This window comes from Triturus cristatus, chromosome 3_1 (assembly GCF_964204655.1).
Source record: "Triturus cristatus chromosome 3_1, aTriCri1.1, whole genome shotgun sequence".
Lineage (NCBI taxonomy): Eukaryota > Metazoa > Chordata > Amphibia > Caudata > Salamandridae > Triturus > Triturus cristatus.
This window is the reverse complement of record NC_140583.1, coordinates 1,050,368,559-1,050,386,866: the sequence shown is the minus strand read 5'-3', so window position 1 is coordinate 1,050,386,866 and position 18,308 is coordinate 1,050,368,559. Positions and strand designations below refer to the sequence as shown.

Here is an 18,308-nt window from a genome sequence, read left to right as displayed (position 1 = left end):
CGGGGCTGGGTGCGGATTTCCGCACACACCGACGGCGGTGCTGTCTGATTTTCCTGCTGTTTCCAGCGATGTGTCCAGGCAGCTGTTGGCCAATTTGAAATCTGGCTCGCCACTTGACCCCTGCCCCGCCAAATTTTTGGCTGGGATGGCGGAGGTGGTGAATCCGCTGGTTAATCCCATCCTCAACGCCTCGCTGAGGGAGGGGAGGGTCCCCAGCTCTTGGAAGAGAGCGATGGTGATCCCCCTCCTAAAGAAACCGGGTCTCGACGTCGAGGTTCTGGCCAATTATAGGCCAATTTCACTTCTTCCGGCCCTCACGAAGATCACGGAAAAACACGTCCACGGTGTCCTGTCGCGCTTTCTGGAAGCTAACAATCTGCTCCATCCATCTCAATCCGGTTTCCGTCCTAATTTTAGTACGGAAACGGCATTGCTAGAGGTCACTGAGATCATCAGGGAGACTCTTGATGTCGGCGGGAGGGCGATGCTGGTCATGTTAGATCTATCGGCGGCCTTCGACACCGTCCCCCACAGGGCGCTCTTAGCGAGGCTTTATGACATCGGCCTTAGGGGGACGGCGCTCAGGTGGTTTACATCCTTCCTTGAAGGCCGCCGCCAGACGGTCTGGGTTTCCCAGAGCTCTGCCGAGATGCCGCCATTGGGAGTTGGGGTTCCACAGGGATCTGTGTTGAGCCCCACGTTGTTTAACATCTTTATGTCCCCTTTGGCGGCCTTGGTGGAAGCATATGGGGCCCAGATCATCTCTTACGCCGACGACACGCAACTCCTCTTCACATGCGGGAAAGACCAGGAGTTTGATGGAGGGAGAATTCGGGACTGTCTTACATTGGTCTTTGACTGGTTCCAACGGAACAGTCTAAGGGCCAACTCGAGCAAGTCCGAGGTTCTGTTTTTTGGTTGCGGTGTCGATCCGGAGTGGCAGCATTGGTGGCCGTCCGACATGAGCCCTCCTGCACAGTCTTCCTTGGTGGCTAAAAACCTGGGTGTCAAGCTGGACAACCAGCTATCGCTGCGAACACACATTCTGGGTCTGGCTGGCACCTGTTATGGAATTTTGAAAATGCTCCGTAAATTCCTGCCCCTGCTGTCTGAGGAGCACAGGCGTATTACTGTGCAGGCTCTCGTCGGTTCGAGGCTTGATTATGCTAATGCCCTCTTCCTTGGCCTCCCTGATCACCTAGTTCAGCGCCTACAGGTGGTACAGAACTCTGCCGCCCGGGCTATCTTTGGCCTGCGTAGACGAGCCCGAGCTTCCGGGCTGCTTCAGGCGCTACATTGGCTGCCTGTCCGGAAGCGGATCCAGTTTAAATCCCTGACTCTGATGCACAAAGCCCTGTTTGGATCAGGGGCTGGATACCTGCGGCGGAGACTAGCCTTCTATCGACCAGTCCACTCCTTGCGCTCGGAATCCCTTTACAAAGCGGTGGTCCCTCGGGTGAGGAAGGCCCGCACGGGAGGGCGCTCTTTCAGCTGCAAAGCCCCACAGCTGTGGAACTCGCTTCCTCTTTCGCTGCGCAGCACTGTCAATTTGTTCCAGTTCAGGAAGAGCCTGAAGACCTGGCTTTTTAATCTTTAGGCTGTTCTTATTGCTTCAGTTTCAGTTCTTTTTCTCATTTTTTTGCTGTGTTGTGTTATTTTTATTCTGAGATGCAGGTGGAAAGCGCCGGGACACTCTTTTCGAGTAGCCGTGCGCTATAAAAGAACGCTGTAACATAACAACATAACATAACATAACCTTCTAAGCCTGCTGGATGAGGAATAAGACGTAGAAAAACACTGCTACTGGTATCCTCATACAGTTAATACCAACACTAATGACACACCGGCTACAAGTTCAAAAGATAATGCTCAATCTTCTAAAAAAGGCACATCACCTCCAAAACACAATCTCTAAAGTGCCTACTAATAAATGCATGATAACGTTCTAAAAACAAGCACCACATCTACGACCTACACATTAACAATCAACCTGAATTACTCTTCATAACTGAATCATGGTCGGGAGATAACATGGCTCCGGTGTTGCATGAAGCTGTTCCTCTAGGCTATCAAGCTATAACACAAAATCATATAGGTAACGGAGGAGGTGGACTGTTATATTCAAGCAAACTTTAAATCTCACCAAGGCTGATGACCTTTCCATACAGGGTTGATACAACCCTATACCAACTTCCTCCTGTAACGTCCTTCTCTTTTACAGACCACCACCTAGCAATGTAACATTCCCAGACACATTTCTGGACACACAGTTTCAAACCTTATAACACTGCATTCCAACCTATGCATTCTTGTTGAGCTAAACATATCATTCGACAAACCCAATATGCCCCCTCCAAATCATGACTGACCTAGTCACCCTGAAACTACATCAAATCATACACAAAATCACACACATCGCTGAACATATCCTAAATGTCATTTTTGCAATTCCGGAACTAATTACCTTTCAAAGGATTGCTCCAGTCACATTTTCAGACCACCTTTTGGTAACTTTCCAACATAAAACTTCACAAATCATCACACCAAAAACCACCTTACATGTATTCACTTATTGACCATGGAAAAAACTACATTTTGAATACTTAGAAACACAACTAACATCCAGCATAGATCTAGACACAGTAAATGGTGTTCAAAATCTCTACAAGTTGCTACAAGAAGATTTTGATATCCTAATACCAAAAACAACAATATAACAGGACAAAAGAAAACAAGCACCTTGGAGACATACAGAACAAAGAAATGTAAACCAACAAATTAGAAAGCTCCAACACACCTGGCTCAAAACAAACAGCAATCAAAACAAATTTCACCTACACAAACATAACAGAATATACTAGTCACCAATGAAAAAAGCTACAAAAGTACTATTCAGACATGATTCAAAATGCTAAATAGGCAAACAAAGAATTTTGTAAACCTAAATGCACAGAAGGAACTCTTCCTATTACTCAAGAATTCACTGACAAACTGGCAAATCGTTACACAACCAAAGCAGACACGTTGAACTCCTATTTGAAACAAAGGAAAACCAGCAGCACCAATCCATTATAAACATCCCCTCCAAGAGAAGGCTAACCCAGACTCTGCATTCCTTCAAACAAATATCACAGGGCAAATTAAAGTTAAAGTAAGCAGGTCAGCCGGTTGCCCTTCTGACCCTTGTTCACCACAAATCTTCACGAATATTTTTTAAACTACCTCTGCTGTCACACCACAAGAAGAATCATTAATAATTCTTTAACTAGAGGAATCTTTACAAAAGGCCGAAAAATGGCATACATATTTCCATTATTAAAGAAAACAAACCTGGATCCACATGGCCCCAAAAACTACAGACCCATTACAAAAGAGCCTTTCCTGGGCTAACTGATACAAAGAGCAGCATTCATGCAGATGTCACAAATCAGTGAAGATAATTCCATACTTTCAGACTACCAAACAGGATTCCACCCAGGAAGAGGCACACAATATGCCCTCATCGCCATCTGGGATTACCTTAAAAACACAGTAGACCTTAACGGGTTGCTGCACTACTTCTCTTGCACTTCTCAGCTGCCATCAAAACACCTGACCATGACACTCTCATTCAAAGACTCTAGACGCCGGCATAGAGTGAAGTGCTTTGACTGGATCACATTCTACCTTCGAAACAGAACAAGTGCCATCCAGTCTCCCCCTTTCTCATCCATACTATACTTCACAAAAGCAGGGGGTCCTCCAAGGCTCTATCATCTCACCCATGCTTTTCAATATCTACATTAAGTCATTACCAGAAATAATCAATGAATTTCCGCTCACATGCTACAACTGTGCTGATAACACACAGATATTCCTTAAACTGGAAAGCCCGAAAGACATTGGAATCTCATAAATCTTCAGTTGCCTCAGAGCTGTTGATCAGTGGATGACATGGCGCCATCTGAAATTGAATGTTTCCAAAACTGAAATACTCACATGTGGCGAATGGAAAAATTAGGACTCACTGGCCTGACAATCTGGGACCACCTCCTAAAGTATCTAAGGAAGTAATAAGCCTTGGAATTACCATGGACTTTAAGTTATTAATGAAAACCCAAGTGGACAAATTAGCAAGCTCAAGCTTCCTTACTATGAAAACACTGTGATGCATCTTCCTCCACCTGGGTCCAGGCTGCTATCTCTCTTTTACTGTCTAAACTTTATTACTCCAATGGCCTCTACCACAAATTATCGTTATCAACTATGAAAAGACCAACAGATTCATAACTTTGCTGCCATACTATTTCTACATGTAAAGCCACGAGCCCACATCTCCTCTGCCTTGTGAGCCCTACATTGGTTAGCAGCTGCCAGAAGATCCACCATCAAGCTGCTTTCTATCACCTGCAAAGCAATGCATGAAACAGGACTGCTTTTCATCAGGAAGAAAATCACAAAATGCATTCAACAAAGGAACCTCTGGTTCAGATTGGTACCTCGCCTTAAAACACCACCATACAAGAGAACAAAAAATAGGTGATACATGTTTCTCTTTTCAAGCAGAGAAAGTATGGAATTCATTATCCCCAAACATAAGATTCACGGATAACTATCTTATCTTCAGAAGACCACTCAAGAGTTGGCTCTTTCCTATATAACCAGGAGACTCAAACACTAATGTACACCATGTCCCTGTGTATGTAAACATTTATACTTTGACTATATTTGTGTATCTAGATATGTATACAAATGTGAATAATACATATGGTTCTTAAAATACATATATATTCTTACATTAACAAATGTATATATTGCTTATGGTTAAAGATATATATATATATATATATATATATATATATATATATATATATATATATATATATATATATATATATATATATATATATATATATATATATATATATATATATATATATATATATATATAGAGAGAGAGAGACTATCAAAACCCGCAAAGCCTTTAAGTTTGCTAGGGACCGTGATGATTATCTGGCGGGAAGGGTGTTCACGTTTTCCCGTAAATTTGATAATATAAAAAGGAAAGCTCTCACGGACCAAGTCAAAGTGAATCGTGACAATGCTGGCAATGACAACCTCATCACTCAAGTGGACTCTGATGTCAATTCTCTCACCAGTGGGGATTCGGATGAAGGCTCCAGTACAGCAGTTACATCTAGCACAGTGGCCATCAAACATACTCTGGGAGAGGAGCTTAATTTTTTAACTATGGACAGGCGAGCAACCCTCCGCCCCAGAAATCCTCAAAGCCAAACAAACGTAGCAGCAAGCGGCGGAGAGAGAGGCGCCAGCACCGCCTCAAGACCATCAAACAGGGGCAGAGGAGGACGGAGATGGAAACGCTAGACTCTCAGGATAACACAATTATTAACTTGACGGACACTGTATTATCCGAAGCTGAGCAACAACTGTTAAAATTGGGCCTTTCATTTTGTCCCGAGTCTAGCTTTTCATATAAACAGTCTCTCATTGATATCTACAAGTTCATTCGAAAAATCAAACTCAAAAAATTCTTCCAATTGAACAAATCTATGAGTATGGCCACCACATCCGACCCGTTGTTGGATCCACTACAAGTTCGGGACTCTGACACACTTCAAATTATGCAATCCTTGGCTAAGGAAAGTTCGGACTCTACTGTATCCGGTACTGTACCTGAACGTCTTGAAGGAATCAACACAGGATTGGCGGCTGCCAGTCCATTTCGTCCTCCTTCTAGTTTTTATCCGATCATGCCCAAGGACTCTGTTGATGTGTTCAGTGACATGGTAATTAATGACCTAAAAAGTCTAAACTTGTCCACTTATTCCAAATGTAGTCAAATAAATGCTAAATTGAGAAATTATTGGGCGTTGATCAAGAAAATTCGTGGGAATGGTCAAATTGTGGTGATGGGTGCTGATAAGGGCGGTAACATAGTTCTTTGGCCCAAAAATGACTATCTTCAAGAGGCTCAACGCCACTTGTCTGACACTAATTGTTACAGCAAAGTAGGCCGAGACCATTTGGGTGAAATCAAGAAATCTGTATCCTCCCTATTGGCACAATGGAAAAGAATGGGACTCTTGTCAAAGAATGAATATTTGTTCCTTAAAAATGATTTTCCAACTACTGCCACCCTGTATTTCATTCCTAAGGTTCACAAGGGTATTCACCCTGTACCTGGCAGACCCATCATCTCTGCCCGTAATAACCTCCTGGAAGCTATGTCAAAATATGTGGATTATTTTCTCCAACCTCATATGACCGCTTTGCCATCCTTTATTAAGGATATTGGTGATTTTTTAAATAAAATCCAGGCAATTGATTGGCAATCCACCTTCGCACTTATCACACTTGACATAGCTTCCCTTTACACCAGTATTTTACATCCTCAAGGGTTAACTGCTGTTAAACATTTTTTAGACTCCCGTTCTATCAATTTCAAGGACCATAACACCATGCTCCTCCAAATGACTGATCTTTGTCTCAATAACAATTTGTTTCTGTTTGATAAAGTTTTATACAAACAGTTGAGGGGTGTGGCTATGGGGGCATGTTTTTCTCCCACCTATGTCTGCCTTTTGGTTGGTTGGTGGGAGGAACATGTCCTCAGAGTCAACCATAAGGATATGTGGGATGCACATATCCGTTACTATGGCAGATACATAGACGATATTTTTATCGTCTGGGAAGGTTCCACAGAGGAGGCTTCTTTGTTTGTAGCATCCATCAATAACAACACGATGAACTTACAATTCACGGCCACTATCAGCACTGAGAGGGTGGAGTTTCTGGATGTGGAAGTGTTTATTTTAGACCAACACATAGAAACTAAATTACATAGGAAAATCACTGCTGGCAATTCTATCCTACATGCCAGTAGTGCACACCCACCACACCTTATACGTAGCATACCCTACGGGGAATATCTTCGTCTACGTCGGATATGTAGCCATCAATTTGATTTAGAACAGTGCCAACAGGAAGCTACCAATCGGTTCCTTGCCCGTGGGTATAAACCGGACAACCTGAAAAAAGCCCTTGACAAAGCTAATCTTTGTTCTCGGGAAATCTGCCTTTCTACCAAACAACCTCAGACTACAAATATTAGTTGGGAGGTGGACACAGAGGTTAGTCAACCCATTAGACTCATTACCACTTTTTGCAAACAACACAAAACCTTGCGAAATATTATTTACAAACACTGGCCCATTGTTTTAACTGATATGACTCTCAAGTTTTTGCTGCCCAATCTACCTAACATTACTTTCAGGAGAGCACCCTCAATGAGGGATGCGTTGGTTAAATCCAATCCTGAAGTCACGGAGAAGATCACGTGGTTATCACGTTTTGGCTTTTTCAAATGTGCTTCATGCCGTGCGTGTAAATTCGGAATTAATGTTTCCGAATATCACACTGCATTTAACGATGTTCCGGTACAAATTAAACAACATTTCACGTGCCGCACTGATTTTGCGGTCTATGTGTTAGAGTGTACCTGCCATTTGAAATATGTGGGGAGCACCAAACTACCGGTTTTCAATCGCATTTTGCAACACCTTCGTGCGATTGTCAACTCGGACCCCACATATCCTGTTGCCCGTCATTTCAAAGCCATTCATGCTAATAAGATCAGTGTCCTAACATATTTTGCGATTGGGGCGGTACGACCTTGAATTCGGGGGGGCAACAGAGAAAAACAACTACGCCAGTTAGAATCCTCCTTCATCCTATTACTCGATACTAAAATGCCTAATGGGATGAACACGAGTGAGGATCTGCATAACTTTTTGTGAATGTCTGTTCTATTGTGGTCTTATTCTCTTCCTCCAAATGTAGTTGATCTAACAGTATCTGTAACATTTATTAGCGGTTTCTTGTAACTGGCAGTCTTTTTATAAGTTTGAGTATTCACTCCAATGCTTCTTGCTCAACCTTTTTCTTACTTCCTTTTTGCATTTATTTTTCTTCATTCCCGTATATGCTTTTTATTAATTTTCCATTCATCTTTCTTTACCGTTCTTCCCTTTTGTTCTCTTTTCCCCTCCTTTTTTTTGGTCTTATTTATGTGATAATCAATGATCAAGAGTGTGCATTGTTTAGATTTCATCAATGAATTGTTGCTTCTTTTTCAGAAACATGTAAGCCGTGGCTATGATTTGCAATTAGCATTTCAGCATTTAGGGGCACTTGCCTTGTATTTTGTTTGCTATGATTTGCTTCGCTGCATATTATGTATCAATTTGATATATTAGCCCGGTTATCATTGTTTCTGATTCACTCTCATAACATCTCTAAGAGGACACACTCTAGGTTTGAAGTATGTTATTTATGTCTATTACCACTGAGCATCATGATTGGGTGAAGTTGGTTTTATAATGGAAGGTCCGGCATCAGCGCGTCAGGTGATCAAGATCGCGGAGGCAATCGAAACGCGTCTGAGGCGGACACTTGTCTGACACAATGAAATAAACGTCGGAATTGAAACTTTGGAACCGCTTGGTGTTTTTACTTTTGGACGTCAGCATTGTGCATGGTGGAGAGGTCCATACCTGTTTTCAACTCCCTCTGTTGTATTGGGGAGGTCAGGACTTTGTCTCTCTATATATATATATATATATATATATATATATATATATATATATATATAACCCAAATTTCGCTCCTTCTGGATGGCTTGACCAAAGAGAGGTGGCGCAAATGTCGGCGGAGCACGCCGGCTCGTAAATGTCCCCACAGTAATCCAGTAATGCGCTCTCAGTCACCAAGAAAAGACAAAATCCGGGATTGTGCCGAAAGAGGTGTTTATTCCTCACAACGCGTTTCAACTCGTTGCAGAGTCTTGATCAGGTAAGGAAACAAAAGTGTATGAGCAGTAGATAAAGGTTTTTGGGGTAAAAAGTAAAGAGGGACAACATAATATGTTACACTGATCGTGTAGTCAACCTGGCAGACATCTTACATTGGCAACACACTCATGGATTACTGCGTATACTCATGTGAGCGAAGGTATAATGGCATAAGAATATACATATAACCTGTGAACAATAAACAGGAAATGTCCAAGAGTATTGCACCAACATGTCGGAACATAGTAAATATGCAGGCATAAACCTTAAAAACAGAAATATTCTGTACATCGTAAAGACACGTAATGGCAAGTGCCGGTAAGCCCAAAAGGAGACGAGTTGTCAGCTAAAACCCATTAACCTTAGTGTTCATGTTTCAATACACATTACCCCAAGAAAGTTGCGGAGTCCTGATCATATGAGGAAATGACAGTGCGTAAACAATGATTAAAGTTTTACGGGTTGATAGGGGCAACATACTGCATTATATTGTAAGACAGACATCTAGTAATGGCAATTCACTGAACAGTATACAGAACAAAATCAGCGTGAATACGTCTAGAGTCTCAGTGTATACTCAGTGAATAAATATAAATATCACCTGTGCTACATGTCTGAAATAGCAAAACCAACATGTAGGAGCATGTAAAGACAAATTATGGCAAGTGCCAATGAGCCAATACTCAATAGACACAGGGTGTCCGCTGGAAACGTTGACATCAGTGTATATGTTACAAATAGCATTACCCCAAGAAAGTGAACCCTGCCCTCCGAGATCTGTGTTCAGCCCATGGTTCTAACATATTCTTTCTACCAGTCGGGTTCTCTTGCTTAATGTGTTTTTTGTTTTTTGTTGTATTCGATTTACTGATATTGTGATCATGATTGTATTATGACTATACTTGTTGCTGTCTGTTCTTCGTCCTTTTCCTTCATGTAATCAACACATTAGGATCAGAAACAGTAGCACTGTCTTTTAAGATATGCCAATCTGTTATTTTAATATATTAAGAGTTGTTTTTTGTTTCTTTTCATTTACAGGAGGGAAGGAAGGAGCCCAACCACCAACGAGCACTATCACGGGCATCCTACCCTTTCCCCCGCTCTTTCACTTCATATGGATGAAGTTCACTTTCTTGGGGTAATGCTATTTGTAACATATACACTGATGTCAACGTTTCCAGCGGACACCCTGTGTCTATTGAGTATTGGCTCATTGGCACTTGCCATAATTTGTCTTTACATGCTCCTACATGTTGGTTTTGCTATTTCAGACATGAAGCACAGGTGATATTTATATTTATTCACTGTTATACTTCTGCTCACATGAGTATACACTGAGACTCTAGACGTATTCACGCTGATTTTGTTCTGTATACTGTTCAGTGAATTGCCATTACTAGATGTCTGTCTTACAATATAATGCAGTATGTTGCCCCTATCAACCCGTAAAACTTTAATCATTGTTTACGCACTGTCGTTTCCTCATATGATCAGGACTCCGCAACTTTCTTGGGGTAATGTGTATTGAAACATGAACACTAAGGTTAATGGGTTTTAGCTGACAACTCGTCTCCTTTTGGGCTTACCGGCCCTTGCCATTACGTGTCTACGATGTACGGAATATTTCTGTTTTTAAGGTTTATGCCTGCATATTTACTATGTTCCGACATGTTGGTGCAATACTCTTGGACATTTCCTGTTTATTGTTCACAGGATATATGTATATTCTTATGCCATTATATCTTCGCTCACATGAGTATACGCAGTAATCCATGAGTGTGTTGCCATTGTAAGATGTCTGCCAGGTTGACTACACGATCAGTGTAACATATTATGTTGTCCCTCTTTACTTTTTACCCCAAAAAACTTTATCTACTGCTCACACACTTTTGTTTCCCTACGTGATCAAGACTCTGCAACGAGTTGAAATGCGTTGTGAGGAATAAACACCTCTTTCGGCACAATCCCGGATTTTGTCTTTTCTTGGTGACTGAGAGCGCATTACTGGATTACTGTGGGGACATATATATATATGTATATATATATATGTGTATATATATATATATATATATATATATATATATATATATATATATTCACTGAAAAAACCATAGGTTTCACACATGTTATAGTTAGTGGAAATTTTACTGATAAAAAACCAATGAAATTGCCCCGTTATAGTTAGCGCAGGCAACTATAACTCACGCGACCACAATCCTCTGCTGATGCTAATACTGTATTTAGACACTTATTTGCCCATGTATTCTTCCATACATTTTTAGCTATACATATATTACAAATATTTTTTTTTCAGAAAGACACATATGTCATCAGCAGAGGATTGCGGTCGCGTGAGTTATAGTTGCCTGCGCTAACTATAACGGGGCAATTTCATTGGTTTTTTATCAGTAAAATTTCCACTAACTATAACATGTGTGAAACCTATGGTTTTTTCAGTGAATTTGCAAGGTTTTTTAAATGCTAATTCCTAACTATAACGTGTGTGAAACCTATGGTTTTTTCAGTGAATTAGTACGGTTTTTTAAATGCTAAGTTTTTTTCCCTTATAATAAGCCCTGTACATTTGGTGGCCTACGGCCACCAAAAGCACAGGGGGTGGGGTAAGTGTGGATAGTGTTTTTTTCCATTGTAATAAGCCCAGCACATTTGGTGGCCTTCGGCCACCAAAAGCACAGGGGGTGGGGTAAGTGTGGATAGTGTTTTTTTTATTTTTATTTTTTTACCGTACGCTTACCGTAAGCGTACGGTAAGCGTACCCCGCGAAATTGCCGAAAAAAAAATAAAACCGTTTTTGCACTTGGGGGATGTTTGGGGACTCCCTCAACATGACTATGTGGGAGGGAGTTGTCAAAACAGCCCCTTTACATGTTTTTGGGCTTCCGATTTTAAAAATCTCTCTCAGTGCGAGAGACAAAATGGCGGCCGCCGCTTCCTGGTTTCGGCCGATTCGAATGTTTACTAAGATCTAAGAGCCAATCAGAATCGCGCTCGCGCACGCCACCGTACGCTTACCGTAAGCGTACGGTAAGCGTACCGTAAGCTGGCTCAGATATATATATTGATTTAAAGGCTATTTTCTCAGAATCTACTGAACAGATTTACACCAAACCTACAAAAGGCACTTCCTTGACCTAGGGACTACCTCTCTGCCAAATTTTGAGTAATTCTGTTCAGCCATTCGGGCTGTAGCTCGTTCTAAAGGTCCTATGGAAAAATGCATGGGAAAAACGCGTTTTGGGACCCCCCTTTTATCTCAGCCCCCGCTTGACGAATCCCCCCGAGACTTTCAGGGTAGGAGCGGAGCGTAGCGCCCCACCTATTTTGAGAAATTCGCGAGGATTCGTCGACCGGCGCCAAAGTTATTCAAAATAGAATGTTGAGGTTTTCCTATGGAAACGTGGTCCTAACTATAACTACCTACTGGCTATCGCCAGTAGGTAATATAGATAAATATAAATATATATATATATATATACTGTCGCCAGTAGGTAGTTATAGTTAGAACCAAGTTTCCATAGGAAAAGCGTTTTTGATTTGCTAATAACTTTGGCGTCATTTGACGAATCTTCGCAAAATTCTCCCAAAAAAAGTTGATCCAGGTCAGCTACTATCCTGTAAGTTTGGGGGTGATTCGTAAAGCGGGTACTGAGAAAAAAGGGGGGTCCCAAAATACGTTTTTCGTGTGCTAATTTCCATAGGAAATTTTGAGACAGGCTACAGCCCGAACTGCTGAACGGAATTACCCCAAATTTGCCAAAAAGGTAGTGCTTGTTCAGAAAGCGACCTTTTTTTTAAATGGTGTAAATCCGTTCAGTAGTTGCTGAGAAATTAAAAAAATAAAAGTTTTGATATCTATGTCCAAGGAGGGTTCGCAAATCAGGCCCCACCCCCTCCCTTCACCACTGTGCAAATGAACCCTGTGGGGCATTTTAAGTTGGGGGATTAAGTCCCCTTGAATCCTGAGGGTCCCTGGGGGCCAACTAGCCCACCAGGTACCTCCAGTAAGTGCCACAGAGTTGCGTTGCAGAGAGTTGTAAAAAGGGGCATGGCATCGGACCACCTCTCTGCAATGCAGCCCTGTGGCACTTACTGGAGGTTCCTGGTGGGCTAGTTGGGCCCCAGGGACCCTCAGGATTCAAGGGGACTTAATCCCCCAACTTAAAACCTGCCAGGGTGCACGTTTGCACAGTGGTGAAGGGAGGGGCCGGGACTGATGTGACATGTGTGTACTTATCCAATCACTCCGCTAAAACCCAAGCACTTATAAATTCACCATGCACTCTCATTGCGGTACTCTAATCATCCAGTCAGTACCCATGCACTCATGCAATGACCCATGCACTAACACATGCACTGCTACAATACCCTGAGCACTACCCATGCAGTCCAGCCATCAACCTGTCAGTACCGATGCACTCCTTCAATCACCCAGCCAGCGCCATTGTACTTATCCAATCACTCCACCAAAACCCAAGCACTTATAAATTCACCATGCACTCTCCTTGCAGTACTTAATCTTCCAGTCAGTACCCATGTCAGTCAGTAATGCATGCGCTTTTGTGAGGAAGAAGTTAGCGAGGAAGCAGGAAGATGGAGCCCCGGGACGCCGCAGCTCAGGTAAGTAATTTTCTTTACTTTTAAGGTTGTAAGTAATTTTAAAATGAGGGCGGGCGGGCGGGAGGCTGGTGGCGGGCAACTCTGCTCCACCATGGCGTGTGCGTAGCCTGCCTGCTACGCCTACTTTGCGAAGCGCAAAGTAGGCTGCACTACGCACACTCCGCGGGCGGAGCGGAGCACTGTACCCACCTTTACTCCAAACCTCTATATGCTGAGTCAGACAATTGTCTTCCAAGCCAGACTGCTGCGCTTTTATTTCAGTGTAGGGAACAGGCCAGTGGTACATTTAAATCTTTAATCTGCAATGAAGTACAAGTACTAATAAACCATCCCTGGTTTATGGCAATCATAAAAGCAGTGGATGCGCTGGTTCTACGCCAGGCTTGGATGGATAATATTTAAAACAATCTTAAAGGCCCAGATGCCATGTACTTTTTTAAACCGGACCACTATGCATATTGTAAATCAGTATCATTTACCGTAGTTACTCACTCTCAATCTCATATCCATCTTTTATTACAGTCAATGTTATTTCAAACTAACTGCCTGATTTTGAGTTTGGCAAATGGGTTACTCATGTCCGCGACGGATACCTGTCGGCCATGTTACAGGTTTATTTTCCCTATCATGCTTAAAATAAGGTGATTGGGAAATCCATCAAGTTTGTGACGCAGTAACCTGTCACCAAACTTTTAATCAGGGCCTAAGGGGACTTGAACCTCTGTATAGGGAATATTGGGACATCAAAAATATCATGGGCATGAATACCAAAGGTAAAAATATTGTTTTTAGTGTTGTTTTTAATATTGTTGTAAAAAATATTGATGTAGAAAATATCGTTGTATGTATATTGTTTGTAAGTGTTAATTTGTATGTAATGTATAGTAATGTGTTTGATTGTATGTGTTTTTTATTTTCTATTTGTGTTTTTAGTAAGATTTTTTTATTTATGAAATTGTTGAAATTTTTATTTTTAGTTGTATTAATGTATATAATTAACTGTGGAATATTTATTTTTAGCTGCGGGATATTGGATTTTTAGAGGTTAAAAGCTAAATGTAATTTTAAATTGTAGTGTAATAATTGTAAAGATATTCAGATTAATAATTCAGGATTTTTAAATTAATTGTAGTATGTTCATATTTTTTATATCTTTTAATTTGGCGCTAATTAAGATATATATTATTAGTATTAAATATGTTTGATGAGAAAAAGTTATAGAGAATGTTAACAACAAATCATTTTTCTAATTAAGCTGAATATTTAGAAATATTTTATTCTAAAATTAAAAAGGTTACTTTTTTTAAATTTCAAGTGTGTACATTTTTTAAATGCAAAATTTAACTTTAGTTTTAAGTTACATTTTTAAAACTGTAAAAATATAAAAATTATATGAATATTTCTAACATTTATGATTGTTAATTGTGTATTATGAGTTTATTTTTATTTTACTGTTTAAAGTTTTTGAATTGTAGTAAATATTTAGAACAATATATTAATTTTTAATAGGAATTAAAATAGAAATGTTATAATTTTAGGTGTAATTATGTATAGAAATGTTTCTAATTTAGATCAGTGTGTTTTTAGATAACGTAGTTATTTTATATAAACAATATGTATTGATTGTGTATGTAATATTTTCAATTTGTAATACGTTATGTAAAATGTTTAATTTTGAATTGGATATTGTAAATTTCAACTCTTAAGTTTCCAACACTTTCCTCTAATATTGTTAGATTGGAGTGGGAACAGTAAATGTCACTCCTTTAGTGTCCAACACCTTACCCCAATATGGTTAGATTGGAGTGGCAATAGTAAATGTCCAACACCTTCCCCAAATTTATTTCCGTTGGAGTGGGAATAGTAAATGTCACCCGTTTAGTGTCCAACACCTTCCCCAAATTGGTTTAGATTGGAGTGGAAATAGTAAATGTCATCCCTTTAGTGTCCAACACCTTTCCCAATTTTTCTTAGATTGTAGTGGGAATAGTAAATGTCACCCCGTAAGTGACCAATACCTTCCTTCAACATGATTAGATTGGAGTGGAAATACTAAATGGCACCCCTCCGGTGACAAATACCTTTCCTAAATTGGTTTAGCTTGGAGTGGGAATAGAAAATATCCCCTCTTTAGTGCTTGACACCTTTCACAAAATGGTTTAGATTGGAGTAGCAATAGTAAATGCCACCCCTTTAGTGTCCAAAACCTTCCCAAATTTGGTTTATATTGGCGTGGGAATAGTAAATGTCACCCCTTTAGTGACCAACACCTTCCACAAATTGGTTTGGATTGGAGTGGGCATAGTAAATGTCACCCCTTTAGTGTCCAACACCTTCCCCCAATATGGTTAGATTGGCGTGGTAATAGTAAACGCCACCCTTCTAGTGTGAAAGGTCTTCCAAAAATCTGTTTAGATTGGACTGGGAATAGTAAATGTCACCTCTTTAGTGTCCAACACGTTGCTCAAATTGGTTTCGATTTGAGTGGGAATAGTAAATGTCACCCATTTAGTGTCTAAGACCTTCCCCAAACTGCTATAAATGTAAGTGAGAATAGTAAATGTGTAGCAGTTTATTTCACCATGCCGTGGCTAGGGGCAAGGGTATAACTCTATCTTCCATCTAGCCTGTAGGCAGTTGGGGATTTATTTGTCCCCCTATCTTGTAAAAGCTCAAAGGGTAGTCATTTTCACACCATAACCTTGCTCAAGTGCAGGAATGCAGTGTTCCACCACCTTTCCTGGAGAAAAGGAGATTACGTCCCCCTCTGATTTATCAAGACATCTGTTTTCATTATCTGAAACACTATGGCAATGGGTTGCTAGCTTTTAATATTTTGTCCTTGGCAATGTAGGTAGTGGGCACTCTTATTGACTCCCCACCTTTGCCCTTTGACAGAACATTAAGGGTCTTCAACCGTTTGCCTTGCCCATTGTAATGCGACCATTTTGCCCATGGCTTTAACTTCCCACCTTGCCCGTGGATGTGAAATAGTTTTTTTTAAAAGAAGGATTGCACCAGCCTTCCTACTACTCTGTGGGCCTTCAAACGCTGAAGGTCATGCAAGAATGGGGTAGTTCACAGCTGTCCCAATGCCTATACAACATTGTGAACAAGGAGCTGGGACTGATTTTATTTACTCCTACAAATATTTGCAAACATCAGGATTAATTAAAAAAAAGTTATGTGGATCGATAGTTTTTATCATTGCCCCTCATCTGGGAAACATAGGTGTTGGGCAGCTTTATATACTCTCCCAACCGTGACTAGTAGCAAATACATCTGTACATTGCCCAGGTGTAGTTTCAATGTTTTCCCCACACCTTTGCCAAGGGGGAGTGGATTTAACAAAAAATAACACCTCCATTTTACTTAAAAGTTGACAGGTATAATGATCTCTCTTCTGACAACCACACTTCTCAAGATTGAAGAGGAAAAAGAGGAGTAGGCAGCTACCCTGCTCCTTGTTTCCTACAAAATGAAAGCATTTTTCTTGTCCTAGCTGTAAAAAGCGACACAGCGATACCTCTTTTTTTCTGCAGCTGCTTGGGAAGGAAAAATATGTCCCAAGAAAAAAACCAGGAAGAAAAGATTCACACAATCCAGAAAACACACATGGAAATGCCAGAAAAAAAGTAAATTTTAACTTGCAGTGAGATACATTTTCTTCGAAGTGTCAAAGCCCTGGATACTTTTCGTAATCCGTTTCCAAATCTTTCAATGTCTCCTCCACTTCATTATTATCTCTGGGAACCCTTCTGTATCCCTCAATGCTAGCTTGCTCAAGTGCAAATATAAATACTGGCCTCCAGGTCTATAAAAAAAAGCTTCACAATGTATTGAATGAACACTGAACGAGTACCATATTGTTCCTTCTTTAGTGTGTGATACTGAAATAATATACCCATAAGAAAGATTCCCAATGCGTATATGTTATATCAAGCTAACAAATTATAGTAGTGAACTTTAAATGTAATCTGATTACTAGCTTTATAATGTATCTGTTCCTTCATCAATTATCACTCTGTCTCCCAGAAACTCGAGAGGTACTTCACCCTCTTTCCTTACAGCTTTAAGTTTTTTTCTGCCTTTTCGCTTCAGAGCGCTCTTGTTATAAAGCACTCTAGCACATTTGGGTAATGTACGCACTGCAGAACAAGCATTAGCAAAACTAATATGTAAGAAATTGTATTAATGGTTGGAGGGATGAGAACCCACATCAGATAATAATCACGATGCTTGTCGAGGTGAACTGTTAAAGTAACTAAATAAACCTGTGCTTAGTCCTCTGGTAGCTTGGCACAAAGGCAATCAGGCTCAACTTAGAGCCAATGTGTAAAATCCGCATTACTCAAACAGAATTAACAGCAATACACACAACACAAGAATACTCCAAATTAGAAAACTAGAGTCCATTTTGATAAATAAAATGAGACCAAGACAACAAAAATCTGATCAGTGGACTCGGAGTTATGAGTTTTTAAAGTTCAAGGTAAATATAGTGGCAACAGTCACAAAGTGCCAACTGCATGCATGTGGTCTTATCGGACTGGAACAAATCAAAGTACAGGCCAGCCACGATGGAGTGCAGGCCGGCTACAGGACCAGGTTTGGCCCGCTTGGAGTTGTACCTTCTGTCCTTGATGTGGGGGTTGTTTGGTGCTGCAATGCAAGGCTCGTTGCAGCGTGCACAATGTAATTAATTGTATTTATTTATTTATGTACTTAACTCCGGTCGGCCATATGCTGGAGTTTACTACCCCCTACCCTGCCCCTCCCCTGCCCGCCCCGCCCCACCGCTCTGCGGCACTCCCA

General features: G+C 40.8%; 1 protein-coding gene across 1 annotated transcript in view; it reads right to left on the bottom strand.

Moving 5' to 3' along the window:
• The window catches only part of POU2AF1 (POU class 2 homeobox associating factor 1), a 228,482-nt gene that overhangs the window by 119,844 nt on the left and 90,330 nt on the right, over positions 1-18,308 (bottom strand). The gene's annotated exons all lie outside the window — the stretch shown is intronic.